This window comes from Aotus nancymaae, unplaced genomic scaffold (genome assembly GCF_030222135.1).
Source record: "Aotus nancymaae isolate 86718 unplaced genomic scaffold, 86718_ANA_hifiasm-v0.15.2.pri h1tg000002l, whole genome shotgun sequence".
NCBI classification, from domain to species: Eukaryota; Metazoa; Chordata; class Mammalia; order Primates; family Aotidae; genus Aotus; species Aotus nancymaae.
This window is the reverse complement of record NW_026988413.1, coordinates 19,129,074-19,141,760: the sequence shown is the minus strand read 5'-3', so window position 1 is coordinate 19,141,760 and position 12,687 is coordinate 19,129,074.

Sequence of the window (12,687 nt, the reverse complement as noted above, 5' to 3'; positions counted from 1 at the left end):
TATAAAATAATTAAAAATAGTCCAGGCACAGGGACTCACACTTATAATTCCAGCACTTTAGGAGGTCAAGGTGGGAGGACTGCTTGAGCCTAGGAGTTTGAGACCAGCCTGGGCAACATGGTGAGACTCCGCCTTTACAAAATAAATTGATTTTTAAAAAGGTTTAATCTGCCTAAGTTTATCTTATAACTGTTCAAATTAGCACACCCTATGGCCCAAAAATTTCACTTTTGTGGTGTTTGTATACAAGAATACAAGGAAACGTAATATATATGCTGAATTGTTTGTCACAAGAAAAGAAAATTTTTTCAAACAACTCATCAGTTGAGAGATGGATAAATAAATTTTGGCATATTTACAAAGTAGAATACTATGTGGGTGATAGTTTCAATGAAAGAATCTATCTATATGCATCGATAGATCTGAAAATGACAATGCTGTGCGATGTATGAAAATTGCAGAACCATAGCCATAGAATGATACCATCTATGTAATTTAAAGTATATATATGTATAAAAAGATGGGTTGAATCCACATCAGATTTTTTTTTAAATATTTTATTGTGCTTTAGGTTCTGGAGTATATGTGCAAAACATGCAGGATTGTTGCATAGGTACATACATGGTGGTGTGGTTTGCTGCCTCCATCCCCCATCACCTATATCTGGCCTTTCTCCTGGTTATCCCTCCCCAACCTCCCTACCCCGCACTGTCCCTCCCCTATTCCCCTGCAACAGACCCTAGTGTGTGATGCTCCCCTCCCTGTGTCCATGTGTTCTCATTGTTCAACACCTGCCTATGAGTGAGAACATGTGGTGTTTTTCTGTTTTTGTGTCAGTTTGCTGAGAATGATGGTTTCCAGATTCATCATGTCCCTACAAAGGTCATGAACTCATCATTTTTTATAGCTGCATAGTACTCCATGGTGTATATGTGCCACGTTTTCCTTGTCCAGTCTATCACTGTCCACATCAGATTTGTAATGGAGTGATGTGGGAGCGAGGAAAGTAGAATTCAACTTTATATGTAATATCCCATTTTTATTGTTAAATCTTTTGGAGAAAAGCAACAAAACAGCATTGGTTAATTCTGATTGGTAAATACAAAGATATTTGTTCTATTTTCTATGTAAATATATTTGTTTTATATTTTGTATCACTGTACTCTTCTTTGAGAAAAAAAATAATAGAAGAATGAAAACCGGCCAGGCACAGTGGCTCCTGCCTATAATCCCAGCACTTTGGGAGGCCACAGTGGAAGGATCACTCGGGGTTAGGAATTCAATGTAGTAAGATCCCATCTCTACAAAAATAATCTTAATTTAAATTTAAAAGCAAAAATGAAAACTAAAGTCATAATTTTTTTTTTTTTTTTTTGAGACAGGGTCTCACTCTGTCACCCAGGCTGGAGTGCAGTGGTACAATCTTAGCTCACTGCAACCTCCTCCTCCCAGGCTCCCAAGTTGCTGTCTCAGCCTCCAGAGTAACCCGGACTACAGGTGTGTGCCACCACGTCCAGCTATGAAGTCTTAATTCTTGAAATTAGACATAATTAAAATGCATCATCATCAAACTGCAAATCCCTTAACAGGATCCAGAAGTTTCCTTTATAACATGAATTTTTTTTTTTTTTAGATGGAGTCTGGCTCTGTCGCCAAGGCTGGAGTTCAGTGGTGTGATCTCAGCTCACCGAACCTCCACCTCCAAGGTTGAAGTGATTCTCCTGCCTCAGGCTCCCAAGTAACTGGGATTACAAGCGTGCATCACCAGGCTAGCTAATTTTTGTATTTTTTTAGTAGAAAGGAGATTTCACCATGTTGGCCAGTCTGGTCTCAAATTCCTGACCTCAAGTGATCAGTCTGCTTCGGCTTCTCAAAGTACTAGGATTATAGGCGTGAGCCACCGCACCTGGCCTATAATGTGATTTTTCTTTTTTAATGACATACCACATGATAAAATAAAAGGCATCACTCAAAAACACTTTGATAGAGCCATTAGTGACATAAAAAATACTAACGATCACCAATCTTTCATGAAATAAGACATCAAAAATTCGTATTTAGTACACACTCACATAAAATAAAAGTATACGGATGCAATTGGAAAGAAACACAATTCATCCAACAGTTATTTTTCTCATCTCTGGGTCATTCTCAAATGTAGATTATTTTCTTGTACATTATGTTTTGCAGTTTTTCTAACTTGAAGATACTTTGAAGATAACTTAGATACTTGTTACCTTTAAATTAAAGATGATTTTTTTATTTTTTTAAAAAAGTTTTCAAGATAAAGATATTTTTATAAACAAGTTTGTCTCCTGATAGAAGAGGATTAAAGGAAAATAAAACAACAACCCAAAAAAAACAAAAAAAGTTAAAAAAATGTTTGTTTCATTTTTTTTCTGTTTTTATTACTGTTTTTTTTCTGTCACCTATAAATGATTTAAGAATTTTAATCAATTCTGAAGTAAAATTTTAGACCAGTTCTTATCTGTGATTTGGAAACATTTAAAGCATTGAAATTAGGAAATCACTCCGGAGTGAATGGAAGGATATATCAGCCACTGCAAATGTCTGAATAATTTTGGGAACTTGATGCAGTTTACTGAGTTGTAGGGAGAGTCAAAGCCTTGCCATAATCCTGCCATTCACTGGCTGTGAGTAATGGCCATCTGCTGGGGACTGGGGAGGACCCAGCTCAGTCAGTTTGACTGCCTTGGTTTGCATGATAAAGGAAGGTCATAGAAAGTCAATAGGATTGAGAGCAACTCTCCAGGTGGTAGAAATGATCTGCAGGCGACCAGCAGAAATGGCTTACACTCTAGGACTGCAGCTCTGTCAAGAATTCTCTTGGGACATCGCACTTCTCCAAAAGGATGTAACAGAATGAAATAAAAGGGAAATTCAAAATCTGCGTCTCTTTAGATGGGCTCAGGCTTTTTGTGTATTGTGCTTGGTTTTCTTCATTATGGCATGGAGAAGAGGGGTGAAAGAAATATATAGAATGTGCTTTTTATTTTCAGAACTCAGGTGCAAAGAGTTTATCAGATTCCTCAATTAATAGCCTATTATCACCACAGACCAATGAATAGCTGTCTTTTCTTCTGTGTAATTATAAAAATATTTCCTCCTTTAGACCCAAACTCAACTCCCACTCCCTTCCTCCTTCCCATTCTAATATGCTGACAAATGTTCTCAAAGATACATATGTTTTAAGAATGAATAGCGAATTAAGTCCTCTTAATTTTTTTTTTTGAGATGGATTTTTTTTTTTTTTCTCTCGTAGCCCAGGCTAGAGTGGCAGTGGTGTGATCTCGGCTCACTGCAACCTCCGTCTTCCAGGTACAAGCGATTCTCCTGCCTCAGCCTCCCAAGTAGCTGGGACTACAGGCACACGCCACCACACCCAGCTAATTTTTGTATTTTTAGTAGAGATGGGGTTTCACCACGTTGGCCAGGCTGGTCTCAAACTCCTGACCTCAGGTGATTCACCTATCTCAGCCTTCCAAAGTGCTGGGATTACAGGCGTGAGACACCGTGCCAGGCCAGTCCTCTTAACTTTCCTACATGTTTGTCCATTACAATTTCCTGATAATTTTTATAAATTCAAGATATTCTGCTACTTGGATAAGGTCAACTATCCATAGAAAAGTTTGTCCAAACAACAGTCAGCATTAGCAGAACACCTAGAAAAGCTCTGCTTGCTCAAAAAAATGCTGCCAGTGGAATGGTCAATCAGACAAGAGCAAACACACAACATATCAGTAATTCATTCAGCAAATATTTACTGAGTTCTTACGTTGTGTAGCCACCACTGGGCCTAGCAACTGATAACAAATCTTGGTTGCAGTTCAGGCTCTGCCACTTATCAGCTGAATGAATTTGTGAAATCACTGAAATTCCTGATATCTAGAGTCTACTCAATTATAAAGGGAGAAAAATCAAACCCTCTCTACCACCTTAGAAAGATTGTTTTGAGGATAAAATTTAGTGAGTATAGAGGAAATCACATTGAAAATGTAAAACACCATAAAACCTTGGTTTATTATTTTGTTGATGTCGCTAAAAGAGAGAAAGAGAGCAGATAGGAGGGGAAACTCAATACGAATTGGAAGGAGTCACTGAGGAACCTTAGCCGTGGCTACACTGGCCAGGTGTGGCCAAGCTGATGAAAACTGACAAAACACTGAGAAATAAAATACATTGTTGCACTGATTTATCTCTAAATGGGTAGTAGACCAAACATTTATTCCCCATAGTTAAAAAAAAAAAAAAGGAAAAATGAAAATAAAAAGGCTCATCACAACCTTGAAAGCATGATCACAATCTCAGTCTTGACTGTTGATAGAAAAACTGTGACTGAAAAGTGAAATGAAACTAGAGGACAGTGAACAGCAGGCAGTTCCAAATTTTCTCCCAGTCCTAGCTTGGAGATATTGCATCCCTAGTTTTGGAAGGCAGGAGTAGGCTATGTCATGAGTAACGTCATCTGTTTGCCCAGATCCAGGGTCAGAATTCTTGTTACTACGGTTAGTGTAAACAAACACCCACAGGAGCAGGAGAAATTGTGGAGTGGGGTTGGGAGCTGTGGTAAAGCTCCTATAGAAAGAACACACCATACATGTGTGAGCCAAAAGCAATTAGTTTCTCTAAAGGAAGGAGAAAAAAAATGAACAGAGATTTTAAGCATTTACTCCCTCTCATAGAAAAAAAAAGGTAAAAAATGAAAATAAAATATATTGTTGCACTGATTTATCTCTAAATGGGTAGTAGACCAAACATTTATTCCCCATATTAAAAAAAAAAGTTAAAATGAAAATAAAAAGGCTCATCACAACCTTGAAAGCATTATGCTGAGTGAAATAAGCCAGATAACAAAGGACAAATATTGTATGATTTCACTAAAGTGAAATATCTAGATAGGCAAATACATAGAGATAGAAAATACATGAGAGACTGGGAGTAGGAGCGCATTGCTTAATGGGTACAGAGTCTCTGTTTGGAGTGATGAAAGAATTCTGGAAGTGGATAGAGGTGATGGTTGCCCAACATTGTGAATGTATTTTAGCACAACTACGTTGTACGTAAACGGTTAAAAGGCAGAACTTAGGTTGTATATGTTTTATCACTCTTCTTTACATGGGGGGAAAAGGCGCGGATTTATCTTTTCTAAATGGATAATAGACAAAACAAGAGATCATAAGGGTGTTTGGAATCTCAGAATGATAAAGGGTGGTCTCTTTAAAGCATGTGGGTACTGAGCTGACGCAGTCTGTAGGACTGACTATCTGTCTCTAGTTCGGGGATATTTCTGTCTGAAGCAGCACCAGGAGACTGTGATAAACTTGAGGGGAGCATTGTCTTACAGATCTTTTATCTTCCTGATAACAGAATTGAATCTGGTAGCCAGGAGACATTTAATAAGCACCTCCTGAGTGGATTATCTAGAATCAAAGCATTGAGTGCCTCTAAATGACTAGGAACTGGACTAGGTACTTGGATGCCCAGGCAAATAAAGAAAACCAAAATATTTCATCCCAAAATATATTTTCTTGACATGTTTCAAGATGGTTGTTCAGAAGGGCCGGAAATGCAAAAATAGCTGAAAAGCTGCCTTTTGTGGGGGAGATTTGCATCTGTAGAGAATCAACATTGATGCAGCCAGGCTTTCTCTGCGGCCCTCCCTTGTCTAGATCTAGAAAAGATTAACAGAAAGTCTGATGCCTTCGAGTCTGAAAGAAATATTTATCATCTATTATCTATGAGGGTGGCTAGCTTCACAGTTTCATCTGTATAACAAGAGGAACTGTGATAGCCGGGCCTCTTCTTCTGTACCTCTCATAACCTCTTTTGCCACCATAACCCATTTTGCCATGACCTAAGCCCCTATTCTTTCTGTAAACTCAAAATGGTATAAAACCATCAACCATCTTTCCTTTCTTTGAGATCTTATATTTTATTTCACAAGATAATCCTGCCTCTCAGTCTCATGAGAATCATTTACAATAAGCCTCAAAGAGAATGATTTACAAGTTAATTTACGTCTTTCTAGTCCATTCATTCTCCCTTAAAATCATGTACTGCCCCTGAAAAGAACTGCATACACTCCCCATCTCCTCCTTCCCCCTGGAAAAAGGGTATATAGGCTTCTGTACCCCACTAGGGGATTGGGGTAATCACTCTGTGGTTCTGCCCCCATGTGCGTTAATAAATTTGTATGCCTTTTCTTCTATTAATCTGCCTTTTGTCAGCTGATTTTTCAGTGACCCTTCAGAGGGCTGAGAAAAAAAAAACGCTTAGAGTGGTCTGAGCTATGTAAGGTATGCAGGCCGGGGGAGATATGAGTACAGGCCTTCAGTCATGCCCCCTTTCCCTCCCACTCAATTGCCTGGGGGCAATTGTTTAAAGTCATTTTTGTTCCTGACTTGCTGTCTCACCCATTATCTTCATGTTCCTGGAATTTGTGATACAAAGAACAATATATAGCCATTCAATCGCTGGTTATTTTTATGTAAATTCTGGGTAAACAACTCAGGAACTGACTCTTCTTTCCCTTTAAAAATTCACTTGTAACTACTGCTAATCAGTGTGTGTCCAGGTTGCAATCCTCAGGGTTGACCCAAATAAACTCATATTAATCTTGCCTCCACTTCTTTTTTTCCAGTCAACAGGGCCAAGGGAAAATTTCCCCTTGGAATTACACAAACAAAACTCTGACTGCCCTCAAAGAGCCTACAGTCTACAGTGAAAAGAGGTGCTACTAAACAGTGGGACAAAGGCTGGTGCGGAGGGACTGAGAGGCTTCAGGAGAAGGGTTTGCCAGGTAGAGGACAATGCCTCCAGGTGAGGTACTGGGTCTATGCAGAGGCAGGAAAGGGAAGTAACAAGAGACTGAAGGTAGAACATGAAGAAGAGAAAGAGGTAAAGATAGAGCAAGTGAACTTCATCAAAAGAGCAATGGAAAGCTACTAACGGGCTTCAATTTGTTATAGGACTCCAGGTTCAATAGTCCATTGTGTGGCAACAGACCAATATACCAAAACAGCAGGGGTTTCAACAGAGAAAGAGATGGGAAGAACCTCAAATCTGCCTCCCTGAAGAGTTTTGGTTGAATTTTCAACAGAGTTTTGGTGGGAAGTAGGATAAGGAGCTATGATCACTAATTGGTTGGGGGTGGGGGGTGAAATGATAACAATGTAGAAACCGAATTTTGTGCTGAGTCAATTCCTCGAAAGTGTTTTCAGTCTGGCAGGCATCCTCAGAATACAGGATCTGAAAAAATCTCAAATTTTAAAACTTGAGTTTTCTTAACATTAAAGATGTTATCTATAGAAACAAGGGAAGGTAGGACCTCGTGACAGGAGCTATGTAACTTTTAAGCATTAAGCAACTGTAAGGAAGTAGGCTAAAGGGTTAGCTGGTTAATGCTTGGCTATGCTTCTATTCAAGCTTATAATTTTGTTTTATTAATTTTACGAGGATGGTTTCAAATTCAAGGAGTAGACTGAGCATATTTGCACTTCAAGAATACAAAATATTAGTTAAATGTGCCAAATGTTACCAAAGGAATTTCACTCAACTTTTACTAAGAAAGAAATAAAAGAAAGAATAACTTTTCTATTCTCTTTGATTTTTTCCCAACAAGCGTATAAAATTTTTACAATCAGTAAAGCTATTTTCATTAAGAAAAAATAGAAAGGAGAAAAAAAGAAAAGGAGGGCTGGGTGCAATGACTTACATCTATAACACCAGCACTTTGGGAGTTCAAAGCCGGAGGATTGCTTGAGCCTAGGAGCTCAAGACCACCTTGGGCAACATAGTGAGACCCCCATCTCTCCAAAACTTTTTGAAAATTATCCAGACATGTTGGCACACACCTGGGATCCCAGCTACTCCAGAGGCTGAGGTGGGAGGATTGCTTGAGCCCAGAAGGTCAAGGCTGCAGTGAGCCATGGTTATGCCACTCCACTCCAGCCAGGGTGACAAAGCAAGAATCTGTCTCCAAAAAAACAAACAAAGAGTAAGAGGAAGCAAAAATAAGAAAGACGACTCTGGTCAGTGTGAAAATAGATTCAGAAAGCCTTTTAAAACAAACATGTATCAGAATAACAAACATGTTATTCTCCTGCTGAAAATCCTTCAATGACTTTCTGACATAATTGTACTGAAATCCCAGCTCCTGGATGGGCCTTCCTATCCATGGACCTCCTTACTACTGCTCTCCTTTTGCCTCACTGAACTCCAGCCACACTCCAAATATTGGCCTGGATCACTTCTTCACTGTATTCAGGTCTTTGATCAACTGTCACCATGGAGGCTTTTCTAACCTCTATTCCCTGGTATTCTCTGTCCTCTTCAATCTGCTATATTTTGCTTATAGCACTAACATGCCACTTGATAGTATATTAACTATTTGTTTACTGTCTTTCTCTCCATCAAAATGTAAGCCCCAGGAAGATTTGTTTTGTTCACAGCTCTGTCTTCCAGTGCCCAGACAGTCCCTAGCCCAGAAAATGTGCTCAGAAAATACTTGTTAAATGAATAAAGGAGAAGATAGGGTTATGGATAATACGGGTTTTTACCTTTGGTGCCTGAGTGTGAATATGTTATCATTCTTAAGCCTAAGAGAAAGTTTTAGACTAGGAAAGCAGAAAATTGTTGAATTCTGGTTTGAGTGCTTTGAGTTTCAGTTACTTGAAGGTTTTGGGAGAATAAAATAGACCTGCCAACAAAGACCACCCCTCTGTGCCAATATCAAAGAGACAGAGGCCAGGCACAGTGGCTCATACCTATAATCCCAGCACTTTGGGAGGCTGAGTTGGGAGAATCACTTGAAGCCAGGAGTTCAAGATTAGCCTGGGCAACATAGTGAGACCTGAACTGCCTATTATGAACTGGGTGCTTTCTGACCCATCTAGCCAGAAAGTGAGTCATGCACAGCAGCATTCCATCATCAAATGGAAATAGTATATATGTGATTGGGCTTGAGCAGGTCCTGAAGGCACAAGTAAGTTACATAAGGAAGTGGTTCAAATGCCCATGGTCTCCACTCCTGCCACCCTGCCTTCTCTCCCCCAGTCTGCACCGATGGCCTCATGGAGAGTTCCTTATGATCAGTTAACAGAGGAAAAGAAGGCTAGGGCCTGGTTCACAGATGGTTGCGTACGACATGCAGGCACCACCCAAAAGCAGACAGCTGCAGCACTATATCCTCCTTCTAGGATATCCCTGAAGGACAACAATGAAAGGAAATCTTCCCAGTGGGCATAACTTTGAGCAGCGCACCTGGTTGTGCACTTTGCATGGAAGGATAAATGGACAGATGTGCAATTAGATACCAATTCATGGCCATAGCCAATGGTTTGACTTATGGTCAGGACTTAGAAGAAGCATGATTGGAAAATTGGTGACAAAGAAATTTAGGGAAGAGGCATGTGGATGGACCTCTCTGAGTGGTCAAAAACTGTGAAGATATTTGTATTCCATGTGAGTCCTCACCAAAGGGTGACTTCAGCAGAGGAAGATTTTAATAATCAAGTGAATAGGATGACTACTGAGTGCCCAATTTGCCAGCAGCAGAGACCAACACTGAACCCTCGATATGGCACCATTCCTAGGTAACCAGCCAGCTACCTGGTGGCAGGTTGATTATATTGGACCTCTTCCATCATGGAAAGAACAGAGGTCTGTCCTCACTGGAATAGACACTCTGGATATAGATTTGCCTATCCTGCATGCAATGCTTCTGCCAAGGCAACCATCCATGGACTCACATCTTTATCTACCATCATGGTATTCCACACAGAATTGCCTCTGATTAAGGCACTCACTTTACAGCTAAAAAGTGCAGCAGTGGGTTCATGCTCATGGAATTCCCTGGTCTTACCATGTTCCCCATCATCCTGAGGCAGCTGGATTGATAGAAAGGTAGAATATCCTTTTGAAGTCACAACAATGCCAACTAAGTGACAATACTTTTCATATCTGGGGCGAAGTTCTCCAGAAAGCCGTGTATGCGCTGAATCAGCATCCAATACATGGTAGCGTTTCTCCCATAGCCAGGATTCATGGGTCCAGGAATCAAGAAGTGGAAGTGGAAGTAGCACCACTCACCATCACCTCTAGTGATCCACTAGCAAAATTTTTGCTTCATATTCCCATGACATTACATTTTGCTAGCCTAGAGGTCCAGAGGGAGGAATGCTGCCACCAGCAAACACAACAAAGATTCCAATGAACTGGAATTAAGATTTCGACCCAAACACTTTGGGCTCCCCCTATCTTTAAGTCAATAGGCTAACAAGGAAGTTACAGTGTTGGTTGGAGTGACTGACCTACACTATCAAGATGAAATCAGTCTACTACTCCACATTGGAGGTAAGGAAGGGTATGCATAGAATATGAGAGATCCATTAGGGCATCTCTTAGTATTACCATGCCCTGTGATCAAGGTCAATGGGAAACTACAACAGCCCAATCCAGGCAGGACTACAAATGACCCAGACCCTTCAGGAATGAAGGTTTGGGTCACTCCACCAGGAAAAACAAACAAACAAACACACAACCTGCTGAGGTGCTTGCTGAAGGCAAAGGGAATACAGAACGAGTAGCAAAGAAGGGAGTCATCAATACCAGCTATGACCACGTGACGAGTTGCAGAAAAGAGGACTCTAATTGTCATGAGTATTTCCTCCTTGCTTTGTTCAAAACATGGTTGTGCATATATATATACTTGCACTAAGAATATATCTTCATTTTATTTCCTTTTTCTTTTATCACGTGACATAAAATTTATTGACTTCATATCAGTGTTTAAGTATTGTTAAGTTTATGTAATAGCATTTGGGTTGGGGATTGGTGCATTTCTGGTTATATGAAGGACAGTTGTATTATGTTAGGTGTAATTATGACCTTATTGTCTTTATTTGAAGATTATATATGATCTCAGGAGATGTGTATAGGTTCAAGTTGACAAGGGGTAGGCTTGTGATAGTTAATACTGAGTGTCAACTCAATTGGATTGAAGGATGCAAAGTATTGATCCTAGGCCTGTCTGTGAGGGTGTCGCCAAAGGAGATTAACATTTGAGTCAGCTGGGAAAGGCAGACCAACCCTTAATCTGAGTGAGCACCATCTAATCAGCTGTCAGCGCAGCTAGAATATAAAGCAGGCAGAAAAATGTGAAAATACTAGACTGGTTTAGTCTCCAAGACTACACCTTTCTCTCATGCCGGATGCTTTCTGCCCTCAAGCACTGGACTCCAAGTTCTTCAGCTTTGGGACTCAGACTGGCATCCTTGCTTTACAGCTTGCAGATGGCCTATTGTGGGACCTTGTGACCATGTGAGTTAATACTCCTTAATAAACCCCCCTTTATATATATTAGTTCTATCCCTCTAGACAACCCTAATACAGACCCTGTGTCTTATCTTCTTGACAGATACATGGACATGCCTTATAATTATCTCCTCTCTGTCTCCTGAGGGATTTCTTAATTAATTTCAGAGGTAGATGTTTATGGTTCCAAGGACCAGATGGCTCATAACTTAGCGGCATAAAAGCCAAATGGGGCCTCACATTGGGTCTATTATATTTTCAAGGAGACACACTAAGGAAAGGAGGATCAAGTGGCAACTATTTCCCTCCTCAAAGAAAATTGCAGCATCTTATCCTTACAAAGCATAAATGCTCAATAAGATGTTGGATATGTGGTAGTGGAACCCGGGAGACAAAATTGAAATTTATCAGCATTGTATGCTATTCAAATGTCAGAAACACACTGGCAGAATTTCCTTCATCTAAATGGAAGCAGTCTAGGGTTACTGGAGCAATCTCATTGTTTGACATACTACCCAGAATTCTTTGTCTCAGGAGCAAGAAAATGAAGGAACATGGACACCAAGGGTGAGGTTGGAGCAAAAGTTTAACAAACAAAAAAGAAAAGCTCTTCTCAACAGAGAGGGGACCAAGAGGGTTGTCATTTTACAGTTGAATGTAAAGGCTGTTATAAACAAGCTAATTGGGGCCAGGCATGGTGGCTCACACCTGTAATCCAAGCACTTTGGGAGGCCAAGGTGGGTGGATCATGAGGTCAAGTGATCAAGACCATCCTGGCCAACATGGTAAAACCCCGTCTCTACTAAAAAATACAAAAATTAGCTGGGCGTGGTGGTGTGCGCCTGTAGTCCCAGGTACTCGGGAGGCTGAGGCAGAAGAATTGCTTGAACTCAGAAGGTGGAGATTGCAGTGAGCCAAGATTGCACCACTGCACTCCATCCTGGCGCCTGGCGACACAGCAAGACTCTGTCTCAAAAATAATAAAAATTAAAATTAAAAATTGAAATTAAAAAAGTTAAAAAAAAATAAGCTAATTGAGCAGGGTGTGTCATCTGCATAGGATACGAAAAACTGGTTAGGGTTGGGTGTCTTGTTTGGATAAGGCGTGAATTCTTGTTAGTTCCACTCTGTCCCTCTAGTGTGCATGTGGGTCCTTAGCCTGAGTTACTCCATATTCTTTCATTTCCCTTACTATGCACATGTCAGGAGATGGAATTTTCCACTGCAGACATGTCTGGTTCTGTGTAACTTTTTTATCTATACAGCTGCAGGCCTGTCTTAGGAAAGCCCCCTTGTGCGAATTCCCTTATCTGAGCATGCCCCAAAAAGAAAAGAATGTGCTCACTAAAGCCC